This window comes from Pan paniscus, chromosome 9 (assembly GCF_029289425.2).
Source record: "Pan paniscus chromosome 9, NHGRI_mPanPan1-v2.0_pri, whole genome shotgun sequence".
In the NCBI taxonomy this organism is placed as follows: domain Eukaryota; kingdom Metazoa; phylum Chordata; class Mammalia; order Primates; family Hominidae; genus Pan; species Pan paniscus.
The window spans coordinates 91996723-92010250 of record NC_073258.2 but is presented as its reverse complement, the minus strand read 5'-3'; the positions used below and the strand labels follow the sequence as shown (position 1 = coordinate 92010250).

Genomic DNA, 13528 nt, shown 5'->3' with positions numbered 1-13528 from the left:
TCAGCTAGAAGTTACTGTTAATCTTTTTGTGGGCTTTTCTTTGTAATGAGTCATTTTTCTCTTGCTGCTTTTAACAGTTTTTCATTCAGACTGATGAGGTTTCAGATGGATATGAGGAATTTATTGGGAACACTGAATTTCACAGTGATGGTTGAGGGTATCTGGTGGAAGAAATTTCCATGCAGCAAATTGTTCAATTGTTGACCTGGCTGCTTCTAACAACATATGCTTATATGCATGAGCAAAGAAATGATCTGAAAATGGAACTTGTATTTAAAAGGGAAGCAGAACATAAAGTTTGGAAAATCTGCACCCTGACCATGTGGTAGAGAAGAAAAACCCATTTTTTGGGAAGAATTCAAGCCTGCTGCAGAAATTTGCATAAGTAAAGAGGAGCTGAAAGTTAATAGCTAATATGATGGGGGAAATTTCTCGAAGACATTTTAGAGTGCCTTGTGGCAGCCCATCCCATGACAGACCCAGAGGCCTATGGAGGGAAGAATGGTTTCATGGGCAGGGCCCAGGTCTCTGCTGCTGCCCTGTGAAACCCAGGGACACTGCTCCTTGCATCCTAGTGGCTCCAGCTCTTGCTGTGGCTAAAAGAGTTCCAGATATGTCTCAGGTCATTGCTCCAGAGGGCTCAGGCTGTAAGCCTTGGCGTCCTCCCTGTGGTGTTAAGTCTGCAGGTGTGCAGAGGGTGAAAGTTGAGGCTTTGGATCCTCCACCTAGATTCAGAGCATGTATAGAAAAGCCTGAATGTCCAGGTAGAAGTCTGCTGCAGGAGTGGAGCCCTCATGGAAAACCTGTACTAGGGCAGAATAGAGGAGAAATATGGGGTTGGAGTCCCCACACACAGTCCCCTCTGGGGCGCCTACTGGAGGTATGAGAAGAAAGCCACTATCCTCCAGACCCCAGAATGGTATATCCACTGACAACTTGCACTGCGTTACTAGAAAAGCCACAGGCACTCAACACTAGCCTGTGAAAGCAGCTACAAGGGCTGTACTCCGCAGAGCCACAGGAGTGAATCTGCCAAAGGCCTTGGGAGCCCACTCCTTGTATCAGTGTTGCCTGGATGTGTGCTACGGAGTCAAAGGAGATACTTTTGGAAGTTTAATATTTATGACTACCCTGCTGTGTTTCAAAATTGCATAGGGACTACATCCCCTCTCTTTTGGATGATTTCTCCTCTGTGGAACAGGCCTATTTACCTAACACCTGTGCTCCCATTGTATATTGGAAGTAAACTAATTTGTTTTTGATTTTACAGGCTCATAGGCAGAAAGGACTTGCTTGTCTCAGATGAGAATTTAGACTGTGGGATTTTAAGTGAATGCTGAAATGATTTAAGACTTGGGGGAGTGTTGAGAAGGGGTGAATGTATTTTGCAAAATGAGAAGGATGTGATATTAGGTAGGGGCTGGGGAGGGAGGAATGATATGGTTTGGATTTTTGTCCTTGCCCAAATCTCATACAGAATTATAATCCCCAATGTTGGATGAGGGGCCGGGTCGGAGGTAATTAGATCATGGGTGCAGTTTTTCTCCTAGCTACTCTCATGATAGTGAGTGAGTTCTCACAAGATCTCATTGTTTAAAAGTGTATAGCACCTCCCCCTTTACTCTATTCCTTCTGCTCTAGACATCTAAGATCTGCCTGCTTATCTTTCCATTATGACTGAAAGTTTCCTGTATAGTCATGCTTCCTGTACAGCCTGAAGAACTGTGAACTAATTAAACCTCTTTATAAATTACCCATTCTCAGGTATTTCTTCATAACAATAAGAGAATGAACTAATACAATCCTCATGGCAAAGGCAAAGGAATATTTGTAGAATACATAGAAGAGGAAAAGAGAAATGAATCCAAATATGTCCATACAATAAATCAACTAAACACAAAGAAATTCAATAAAAGCAAAAATGAAAGACAAAAATGCTATAAGACAAACAAAACCCAATTAAAAATAGCAAAGTGAAATATTTCCCTGTCAGTAACTATTTAAATATAAATAGATTAAATTCCACATTTAAAAAAATATATTGGCAGAATGTATTTTTGAAAAACAAGATCCAACTATATCTGTAGAAACTCATTTTGTATCTAAAAACACACAGTGGAAAATGAAAATCTGGAAACCGACATCTCATACTAATTAATAATTAAAAGAAGACAAGGTTTGTGGACTGACGTTATCTGACTTCAAGAATTATTGTAAATATATGTGATCAAATTAGGGTAAAACTGGTAAAAGAATAGACAAACAGATAAATGAAACAGTGGAGAAAGTAGAAATGAGACACCTAACTGTAGTCAACTATTTGGCAAAGAAGCAAAGGAAATTCAACTAAGACATAGTCATTGCAATATGTGGTGCTGGACCAACTGGACAGTACATGCAAAGAAAAAAATAATCTAGACATTGACCTTATATACCTGATCAAAATTAATATAAAAGGAATCATAGACTTCAGTGTAAAACACACAAATATGAAATTACTAGAAAGTGATATAGAAGAAAATTTAGATGATCTTGAGTTTGGTGATGACTTTTTAAATATAACACTAAAGGCACAATGAATTTTAAAAGTTTGATAAACTGGACTTTATTAAACTTATATTTTTTGCAGAAGACATTATCAAGAGAATGAAATGACAAGCCACAGTCATATCTGATAATGACTGATATCCAAACTATACGTAGAGCACTTAAAACTTAATAAGAGAACAAATGACACAATTTAAACATGAGATATGGCTGGATGCAGTGGCTCACACCTGTAGTCCCAGCACTTTGGGAGGCCGAGGTGGGTGGATCATGACATCAGGAGTTTGAGACCAGCCTGACCAACATGATGAAACTCCATCTCTACTAAAAATACAAGAAAAAATTAGCCGGGTGTGGTGGTGGACACCTGTAATCCCAGCTATCCGGGAGGCTAAAGCAGGAGAATCACTAGAACCAAGGAGGTGGAGGTTGCAGTGAGCTGAGATTGAGCCACTGCACTCCAGCCCGGGCAACAGAGTGAGACTCCGTCTCAAAAAAATAAAAAAAGTAAATAAATGCTTTAACAGACACCTCATCAAAGAAGATACAGAATAGCAAATGAAAAAAAGGCCCATATGCTATATCATTAGAGAAATGCAAATTAAGATAGCAATGACATACCACTATACTCCTATTAGAATGACAGAAATCCAAAACACTGACAATATAAAATGCTGGCAAGAATGTGGAGCAACTCAAACTCAGAATGCTACAGACACTTTGGAAGACAATTTTGCAGTTTCTTGTAAAACTAAACATGCTCTTACCATATGACCCAGCAATTGTACCTTTTAATATCAACCCAAAGTATTTAAAAACTAATGTGCACACACACAAAAAACAAACAAAACTGCATATGGATGTTAATAGTAGCTTTATTCATAATTTCCAAAACTTAGAAGTAATCTAGATGTCCATCTATAGATGAATGGATAAATAAACGGTGATACATCTAGACAATGAAATATTTTTCAGTGCTAAATAAATGAGCGATCAAGCCATGAAATGTCATGGAAGAAACTTAAGTGCATATTACTGAGTGAAAGAAGCCCATCTTAAGGGTTGCAAACTATATGTTTCCAGCTACGTAACCACTGTAAAACCAACAGTGGTTGACAGAAGCTAGGAAGGAAGGAGGAATTAACAGGCAGAGTGCAGAGTGTTTGTAGGGTGGAGAAATTATTGTATATGATGCTACAATAATGGATATACCATTAGGCACTCAAATATAGAATGCTTTTTGTAGAATCCTTTTTAAAATATAATTTGATATGAAGAAACTTCAGAGCAATAGGGTTAGCACATCATCTATCTAGATGTGGAATAGAAAATATTCAAAGTCCTTTAAAAAAGTCATAATCTGCTAGAAAGATTAGAAATATTTGAGCAAGAGTCAAATCAGAGAGAAAGAATGAGAAACAAAACCCCCTACATTTGGTCAACTCCTTTGCTTCTTTATGTTCTAATCGTGGAAGACATTCTGAGTGTCGAGTATCATAACTGCTGTAGGGCTGCTATAGAAATAAATATTGTGCCATTATTGCAGATGCTGGAAGGTGAGCAACTTAGCCAAATGCTGGGTAAAGATGCATGGCTTAGGCCAGTGCTTGTTAAAATAAGGTCACATAATCAGTACTGAAACACAAGCAGTGAATGGCAGAAATTGAAAATAAATGTTTAGAAACTAGTATTTTGAAATTGATGTGATATTTGAGTATTGTCATTTTTCTGGTCATTCATTTCCATTGCATTTCACAAAATTAATCAGGTACAAAATAGAATTTAAAAAAACCCACATGCTTCATCACAGATTGTTTGAAACCTTCTGGATTAGACTACACTCTGCACCCCTGGAGATATCCAGGTGACTTGAGGTAGGTGGGGGAAGGAGGGAGACTCAGATGTGAATGGCAGATGCTAGCATAGGGTACATGGCCAAGTGTAGCAAAAGGGGGATCTGCAGAACCTGGGAAGGTCTTAGAAGGCAACTCAGGAAACAGATGCTAGGATTCCTTCTCCAATAATCATGAAGTGATATGAATAGTAGATTGTTGTGGTCTTCTCAGTATGTTTAGAAACACAAAAAAAATAAAGGTTAGTGTGGCCTTTAGTTATCTGGCTTCTGTGTGGATAGAACTTCCCTAGAGCAACATCTCTGTGATCTCTCAACCTCTTCACTTTCTCTACTCCAGTTAGGAAGGAGAGACATCTTTTTGGGTTTGAAAGAAGGAACTGGGCATGCCACTTCATTTCTGTTTGGAATTGCACACAATTTCCTTTTGCTGTGACTTCAAAGGTACCATTTCTTAAAGGGGAAACTTGTGATTTGTACTCCATCTAGTTGAATGAGTAAGTCTATCTTATGGATAAAGTGTTGTCAAGTCAACTTAGGCAAAACATCAAAGTCACATTTTCCAGTACTATCAGTGTTATCAATAATAAAGGTGATTATTTGTATCTCAATTTGTAAGACTCTTAAATTTATCTTTCAACTGATCCTAAAGAAAAGTCTATAAGTAGTTCATGGAACACAAAGTTTGGAAACCACTACCTTAAAATGAATCATAAATGTCTATGGCTCCTTTCAATTCACTTAGGTTTCTACTGTTCAGAAAGATGTATCTAATTTTCATAACTTTGTTCTTTTGCAAATGGTTAATCTTATATACTGTATTTGCCCACCTAATTAACTGTCAAACAGAACTAATCAAATTCCAGTTTTACAAAATTTCAATTTTGTGGCTAAAAATAGGACTGTGTCAGCAAAAAGAAAAAAGTACTCTGAAGTAAGAAAGTTAGTCACATGTAATAAATTCCTGAATTTATACGTTCATTTTTTAGCAGGATGAGGATTGAAACCATGCATTCATAGCATAACTAAACGATTTGCTCAATTGCCAATGATAAATCGACATTTTTGTTGTTTGTAAACTCAATGAGATGTTATATCTTTATGTGTTGTACACTTTCACAAATTTATTTTGCAAAATTTTATATTTTTTCCAATATTTCACAAAAATTGCAAATGTATTTTTCCCAAGATATATGTAGGTTTTAAAAACAAATTTTAATTTTTTATGCTCTGCCATTGACTTAGATGTTTTTAAAATCTTATATGTAATGTGTTTCTCTTAAATACCACGATGTAGCTATCTATAGAAATAGTTGCATTATTAGGAAAAACATCAAGTTGAACTCAAGAAGTTATTTCCTAAAAATCTTTTATAATTTTTTTCCACTGCATTACAAATTGAGGAATGGTAAGTGTTGTTCTACGAGGATAGAGGGGTTTTATGCTTTTATTTAATTACTGGTAAAGAGAATATGCTCACAAAGACCTACAGAAAATCAGGAGACAGCCTTATTATATCAGAATAGTAGGAAACCTATAATATAAGTTAAAAGGCAAATATTCTCTAAGACTTCATTACATATTTGAGAGAAGTTTGGTATATTTAATATTAGTTGGACCGTATTATTCATCCATTCAGCACTCACTGAGTACTTACTCTGTGACCAGCACTGGAAATACATCATGGTCTTTGACTTGGAAAAATATATGATAAATTTAAAAAAGGTATATGTGGCTATATATACATACATACATGTATATATAAATATATGTATGTATATATACATACATACATGTATATATAAATATATGTATGTATATATACATATATACATGTATATATAAATATATGTATGTATATATACATATATACATGTATATATAAATATATGTATGTATATATACATATATACATGTATATATAAATATATGTATGTATATATACATATATACATGTATATATAAATATATGTGTGTATATACATGTATGTATATATGTGTGTATATATGTATATAGATGTATACGTGTGTATATGTGTATATGTGTGTATACATATATGTATATAGATGTATATATGCGTATATACACCTATATGTATATATAGGTCTATATATAGATGCGTGTATATATATGTATATATACGCATATATACATCTATGTATATAGATGTATATATGTGTATATACGCATGTATATATCTATATATACATATATGTGTATATATATACACATACAACTGAGATATGCAACAAATATTATAAATAGAGAAAGAGGACACTGTGGAAACACAGAAGAGGCAGGACTTAAGTTTCCTTGAGTTTATGAAGTAAGGTAATATTTGATCAGGGTCTGGAAGAATGAATATAAATTTCTTAGAAAATTACTTTCTGTAAGTGGTGTTTTTTAAATAAATAAATGTATCATTTCAAAAGTCATATTGTATTATGGAAGCCATAAACTCATCTTATGGTACTAGAGATAAGGGAAGGAGTGATATTTCAAGGTGAACTTGGAGAAAATATTTGGTACCAGTTGGGATGAACTTATATTCCATCAGGACTTAGGGTCTGGGTGGAGCTTAATAATTTTAAATGCAGGCACATAAAATGGTCACACCTCTTTTAAAGACAAATTTGGCAAAATATCAAATAGAGGAAAATGAGTATGGGTATAATATTGGAAATTGTGAAATAAAGTCGTTATAAAAATCTAATTGAGAAATGAAGAAATTAAGAAATAAACCAGGTCAGTGACCATGACAGCAAGAAACTGGTCTTCAAAAATTCATTGAGGATTGTATAAATATGATATATCCCAAAGTAAAATAAATTATTGAGAGGTCTGAAAATAATGTCATACAGAGTCTGTGAAGGTGTTTTTCTTTGAGAAGACCAAAGATTTATTTTTTAGATCACATGAAGGTATGTACATTTTGTGGTCCTCATAATATAAAAAAATAAAGTTACAAAGTTGCAACCAGGAAAGATTTGTAATAGTCTTATACAAGAAATCTGAATGTGTATATGCCTTCACAATGCAGTATTTATTTAGCTTGAATCAATACGTGGCTCACAAAAAAGAAAGAATGTAAAACCTGAATCACAGGCAGAACACACAGGAGGCTGCTTAAACACAACTATGAAGAGTAGAGCTGGGATGTTTTATAACTTATATGAGAAACTCTTTATTAGAAGTAAATGAATAGAAGGAAATACCTTTCAGTGTATTTTAAAGGGAAGTAAACATTGCTCAGTAATATAGATGATATATATTGAACCTAAAATGAATTTTGAACAATTGCTAATAGATACACTTTTCAAGAAAGTCATAAAGCCCTGAAATAAAGACATAATATCTTACCCTAGATTACAGTTGGACTCAGGAAAGATAATAGTAAAAATGTGGGGGAAAAAATGAATGAGACATATTGAATTCACTTAGCTGTTCCTGGCTGAGAATTACAACAATCCACATGAAAAAAGAGTCAGAAAATTGAAGGGCTGGAAATATGCAGTATTGGTCAAAATGTGAGAAAATTACCAACTGGACTCTTTTAATGAGTACATAAATTGGCTCTTGTTGACCATGCAGTTTGGAATTATATCACAATTTTTTTTTAAGAAAAGCATGTTATCAACTGAATTGCATTGGTCAAATTTCACGTTAAAGCCCTAACCCCTGGTTCCTCAAAATGTGACTATATTTGGAGACAAGATCTTTAAAGAAGTAATTATACTGGAATGAGGCACTTAGGGTGGGCCCTACTGCAATATGATTGGTGTTGTTAAAAGAAAGGAGATTAGAATATACAGAGAGAAAGAGAGACCATACAGACAGAGACTATGTGAGGACTTTGTATGATGGTAGCTGTCTACGAACCAAGGAGAGCTCAGATGACACTAGACCTGCCAATACTTTGATTGCAGGCTTCTAATCTCCCGAATTGTGAGACCATATGTTTTTGTTGTTCAAGCCACCCAGTTTGTGGTATGTTGTTATGGCATTGATGATAGAAAAAACAAATTCTGCCAAAATATATTTAAAGAGGTTTATTCTGAGCCAATATGAGTGACTGGCCCAGGGTGACAATCTCAAAAGGTCCTGAGAAAGTGTGCCTGATGTGGTTGTGTTACAGTTTGGTATTATACATTTCAGGGATATAGGAATTTCAAGTAAAATCATATATCAATGATATAGTTTGGTTGTGTCCCCACCGAAATCTCTCTTTGAATTTCTTTAATCCCCATGTGTCCAGGGTGAGGCCAGGTGGAGATAATTGAATAATGGGGGGCTGTTTCCCCATACTGTCCTCGTGGTAGTGAATAAGTCTCATGAGATCTGATGGTTTTATAAATGGGAGTTCCCCTTCACAAGCTCTCTTTCCTGCCACCACGTAAGATGTGACTCTGTTCCTCCTTTCTTTCTGCCACAATTATGAGGCCTCCCCAGCCATGTGAAGTCAATTAAACATCTTCCCTTTATAAATTACTCAATTTTGCGTACATCTGTATTAGCAGCGTGAGAACAGACTAATGCAATCAATAAATCAATATGTGGAAGCTATACATTGGTTATGGTGGAAAAGGCAGGATTTCTCCAAATGTGGGGGAACTGGTAGGGGTTCTTACAAATCATAGGTGGGTTTTAGGGATTCTTTAGTTGACAGTTGATTGAGAGAGTAAAGCTATTGTTTAGAGACTTAATGTCAGTAGAAAGGAATGCCTGAGTTAAGATAAAGGGGTCGTGAAGGCCAAGGTTCTTGTTATGTCTATGAAGTCTCATAAATAGCAGCCCTCAGAGAGTATAGATGGTAAATGTGTCTTTTCAGACTTTAAGGTGTCTGTTAATCTCTCCTTTATCAGGTGTCTCAGTTAATCTCTCCTATATCCAGGAAAGGCATAGAAAGAGAAGGCTTGGCTGCATTAATGGTGATTCTCTGCAGATGCAAATATCCCCTACAAAACAGGGCTTTGCTATGACATTTCAATCTGTTGGCCCTGTGGCAGCAATTTCAAAATATGTAAAAGGTATATATTTTGGGCTAAAATATTTTCATTTCCTTCAGGACCTGTTCTCTCTCATGTGATGCTATACCAGAGTCCATTTAGAAAATAAACCACATTATACAAGGTTAATAAAAATCCATCTAATGAGATGTTATAGTTTGCAGGGTGTGACTCCACAGGCCCTTTAGTTAGGAATTTGGGCAAGAGAAAAATAAAGGTCAGACTTTAGTCTCCAGCAGCCATAGCTGATTTATATAGCACATGATTTACAATGGTGTGTCTACTTTTAGATATCTATCCTCTAGAAATAATTGCACATGGTCCCCGAAATCATAAATAGACATTGTTTATCATTAAAAATTGGAGACAACCTGAATGTCCATTAATGAAGGAATAATTAAGCTATGTTACATTCATACTATGATACTTTGTAATAGTTTATAGGAGAATACCAGTCAGGGTCCAACCCAGAGACAAGACAAAAACTGCATAGTAACTTGAAAAGGGAATATTTAATATAAAGATTGTGAAGTATAAAAGACATTGGAGTAATGAGGATTAACTAGTAAGAAGTAAAGTGAATGTTAAAAAATACAGAGACAGTCAAACATAACAAGCAACCTCTAGTGCTATGGTAAAACCTGCAAGGAAAAGGTCATCCTCCCATTTGCAATGAGATTCATTCCTTGCAGAAAACAGCAGGGCTTTGGCTTCCTGGATGACAATAAAGCCCCTGACATGTTGTGCTGTTGGAATTTTCTGGAAATATGCCATACAGAATGATGGGGAAGCTGTCTAAAAGCAATGTCATTCAGAAAAAGGCCCTAATTCTCTTCAGTTCTATGAAGACTGAGAAAGGTGAGGAAGCCCAGAAGGAAAGTTTGAAGCTAGCAGAGATTGATTCATGAAGTTTAAGGAAAGAAGCCATCTTCATAATATAAAAATGTAAGGTGAAGCAGCAAGTGCTAATCTAGAAGATGTAGCAAGTTATCCAGAAGATTTAGCTAAGATAATTGACAAAGATGGCTACACTAAACAACAGATTTTAAATGTAGATGAAACAGCATTATATTAGGAAAAGATACCATCTAGGACTTTCATAAATTCTATGCCTAGCTTCAGAGCTTGAAAGGACAGGCTGACTCTCTTGTAGGGGTAATGAAGCTGGTGGTGTTAAGTTAAAACCAATGCTCATTTATTATCTCAACAATCTTAAGGCCCTGAAGAGTTATTCAAAATTTACTCTGTCGGTGCTCTACAAATAGAACAACGAAGACTGGAAACAACAAATCTGTTTATAGCATGGTTTACTGAATATTTTAAATCTACTGTTGAGATCTATTCTATAAAAAGTTTTCTTTCAAAATATTATTGCTTATTGACAATGTGCCTGGTTACTCAAGAGCTCTGATGGAGATATATAAGAAAATTAATGTTGTTTTCATGCCTTTTAACACAATATCCATTCTGTAATCCATGGATCAAGCAGTAATTATGGTTTTCAACTCTTATTTCAGAAATACATCTCATAAGGCTATAGCTGCCACAGACAGTGATTCCCCTAATGGATCTAATCAAAGTAAACTGAGAACCATTTTGAAAGGATTTACTCTTTTAGATGCCATTAAGAATATTCATGATTCATGTGAGAATGTTAAAATATTGAACTAGCAGTAGTTTGGAAGAAACTGATCCAACCTTCCTGGGTGACTTTGAACAGTTCAAGATTTCAGTGGTGGAAGTAACTGAAGATATGGTAGAAATAGCAAGAGAACTACAAATGGAGTCTGAAAATGTTATGGAATTGCTTTAATCTCATAATAATGCAAATGAGTTGATTCTTATAAATAGGCAAAGGCAGTGGTTTTATGAGTTGGAACCTACTTCTGTGTAAGGTGCTATAAATATTGTTGGAATGAAATCTAAAAATTTAGAATATTAGATAAACTTAGTGATAAAGCAGCAGCATGATTTAAGAGAACTAACTCCAATTTTGAAAGAAGTTACATTGTGGGTAAAATGGCACCAATCAGCATTGCATGCTACAGATAAATCTTTCACGAAAGAAAAAGTCAACCAATGCAATAAACTTCATTGTCTTTAGAAATTGCAACAGCCACCCCAATCTTTAACAACCGCTACTCTGATCAGTCAGCAGCCATCAACATCAAGGCAAGACCTTCCACCAGTGAAAAGACTACATCTAGCTGAAGGCTCAGATGATAGTTAGCATTTTTAATAATAAAGTAGTTTTAAATTAAGGTACATGCATTTTTAGACACAATGGTATTGCACAATAAATACACTGCAGTAAGATATAAACATAATTTTATAAGCACTGATAAATCAAAAAAATGGTGTGACCCACTATTGTGATATGTGTTTTGTTGCAGTGGTCTGAAACTGAGCTCGCAATATCTCTGAGGTATGCCTGTACATTAGTAATTTACAGAAAGATTAAAAAAATCTAATCATATGAACATAAGAGATTTTAATATATTCAATAGAGATCCATCTATGTTAAATATTATGTAGGTGAATACATGGAGAACAAGATATGAGAACAAATAGATGGTCTGATAACACTGGTAATAACTGCTGAAAGAAAATGACTAGAATAATTAATAATACATTTATTACTCAAAATGTAAAATAAATTTTTAAAAAATTTAATTTACATTATCTATAATTATCTTAGAATAGATAACTATTTTAAATGCATATATTTTTCATTGTATGATGCAGATGTTAATTTTCATCTAAAATACAAAATTATTACAATTACATAATGCATTATACACATATTAGAACTGAATGATATATTACTTAATTTTAGTAGTCAAGATTCAAATATATTTAAGAGATAACAGTAACCTGACGTTGGGATCTGGTGGTGCTAGGCATAAATATATGCTTTCTTTCCTCTCTCATCTCATGCTTTGTTAGATTTCTTTCTTTCTTTATTTCTTTTCCGTCCTTCCTTCTGTCCATCTTTCCTTCTTTCCTTCCTTCCTTCCTTCCTTCATTCCTTCCTTCCCTCTTTCCTTCTCTGTTTCTTTCCTTTTTTTCTTTGTTTGACACTTCCATTGTTTCTACCTTCTCTTCTATCGTAGCATGTTTCTGTTGAAATATCCTGGCTGCTTCTTCCACTTTTAAGGATTACATTGTTCCCATCTGGATAATCTACAGTAATTTTCATATTTTAAGGTCAATTGAAAAGCGAACTTAATTTCATTTGCAAAATTAATTTCCTTTTGCCATGTAATGGAAAATATTTATAGGCATAACACCAGGGGGTAAAGAGAAAGGGTCAAAATTCTGCCTACCACAAGAACCAAGTTCATTTTTTAGCATATATGAGTCCCATTGTCTAGCACAATTTTTCAAAAAGACTATCTGTTTATCATTAAATTACCTTTGAATCTTGTTGAAAATTAATGGACCATGTATGTCTGGGTCTACGTCTGGACTCTCTTCTCTTCTGTTGGTTTATATGTATGCATTCGCCCATAACATAATGTACTGAATATTGTAGCTTTATAAAAAGTCTTGAAATTAAGTAGTTTGATTCTTCCGATTTTGCTCTTCTGCTTTCTGTTACTTTTCCTAAATTTAGAACCAGCTTGTCAATTTCTTAAAAAAAAAAAAAGAATCCTGGTGTGATATTGATTGGGATTACATTGTGTCTATAAATCAGTTCAGGAAGTTAGAGGTAGTCGCATCTTAACAAGTATGAATTTTCAAATGTATGAACATGGTGTATATCTTTATTTAAAAAAAGTATTTGTCAATGTTTTGTTGCTTTCTCAATACAGATTTTTGTAATAGTTCCATACGTATTGCATTTTTGCAATATGTTTTTATTTTTATTTTAAATTATTTTTTAATTTTAATTTTAAACTATTAATAATATATTGAGATATTATTGAATATTTATATAGATCTTTTATCGTCTTTCTTAATTCACTTATTGATTTCAGCTGTGTTTTTTTAATATTCCCTGGCTTTATTTCTTCCTTTTCAATCTTGATATTTTTTCTTGCTTTATTATATTGGCTACAATACTTATTATGATGTTGAATATGAATATGAATAATAAGGCTAGATATATTTTCCTTGTCT

The 13528-nt window shown here is 34.3% G+C and overlaps 1 pseudogene; it reads left to right on the top strand.

The window, feature by feature from the left end:
• The first annotated feature begins 418 nt into the window (after positions 1-418).
• Positions 419-13528, top strand: part of LOC100982848 (oxysterol-binding protein-related protein 9-like) — a 38486-nt pseudogene continuing 25376 nt past the window's right edge.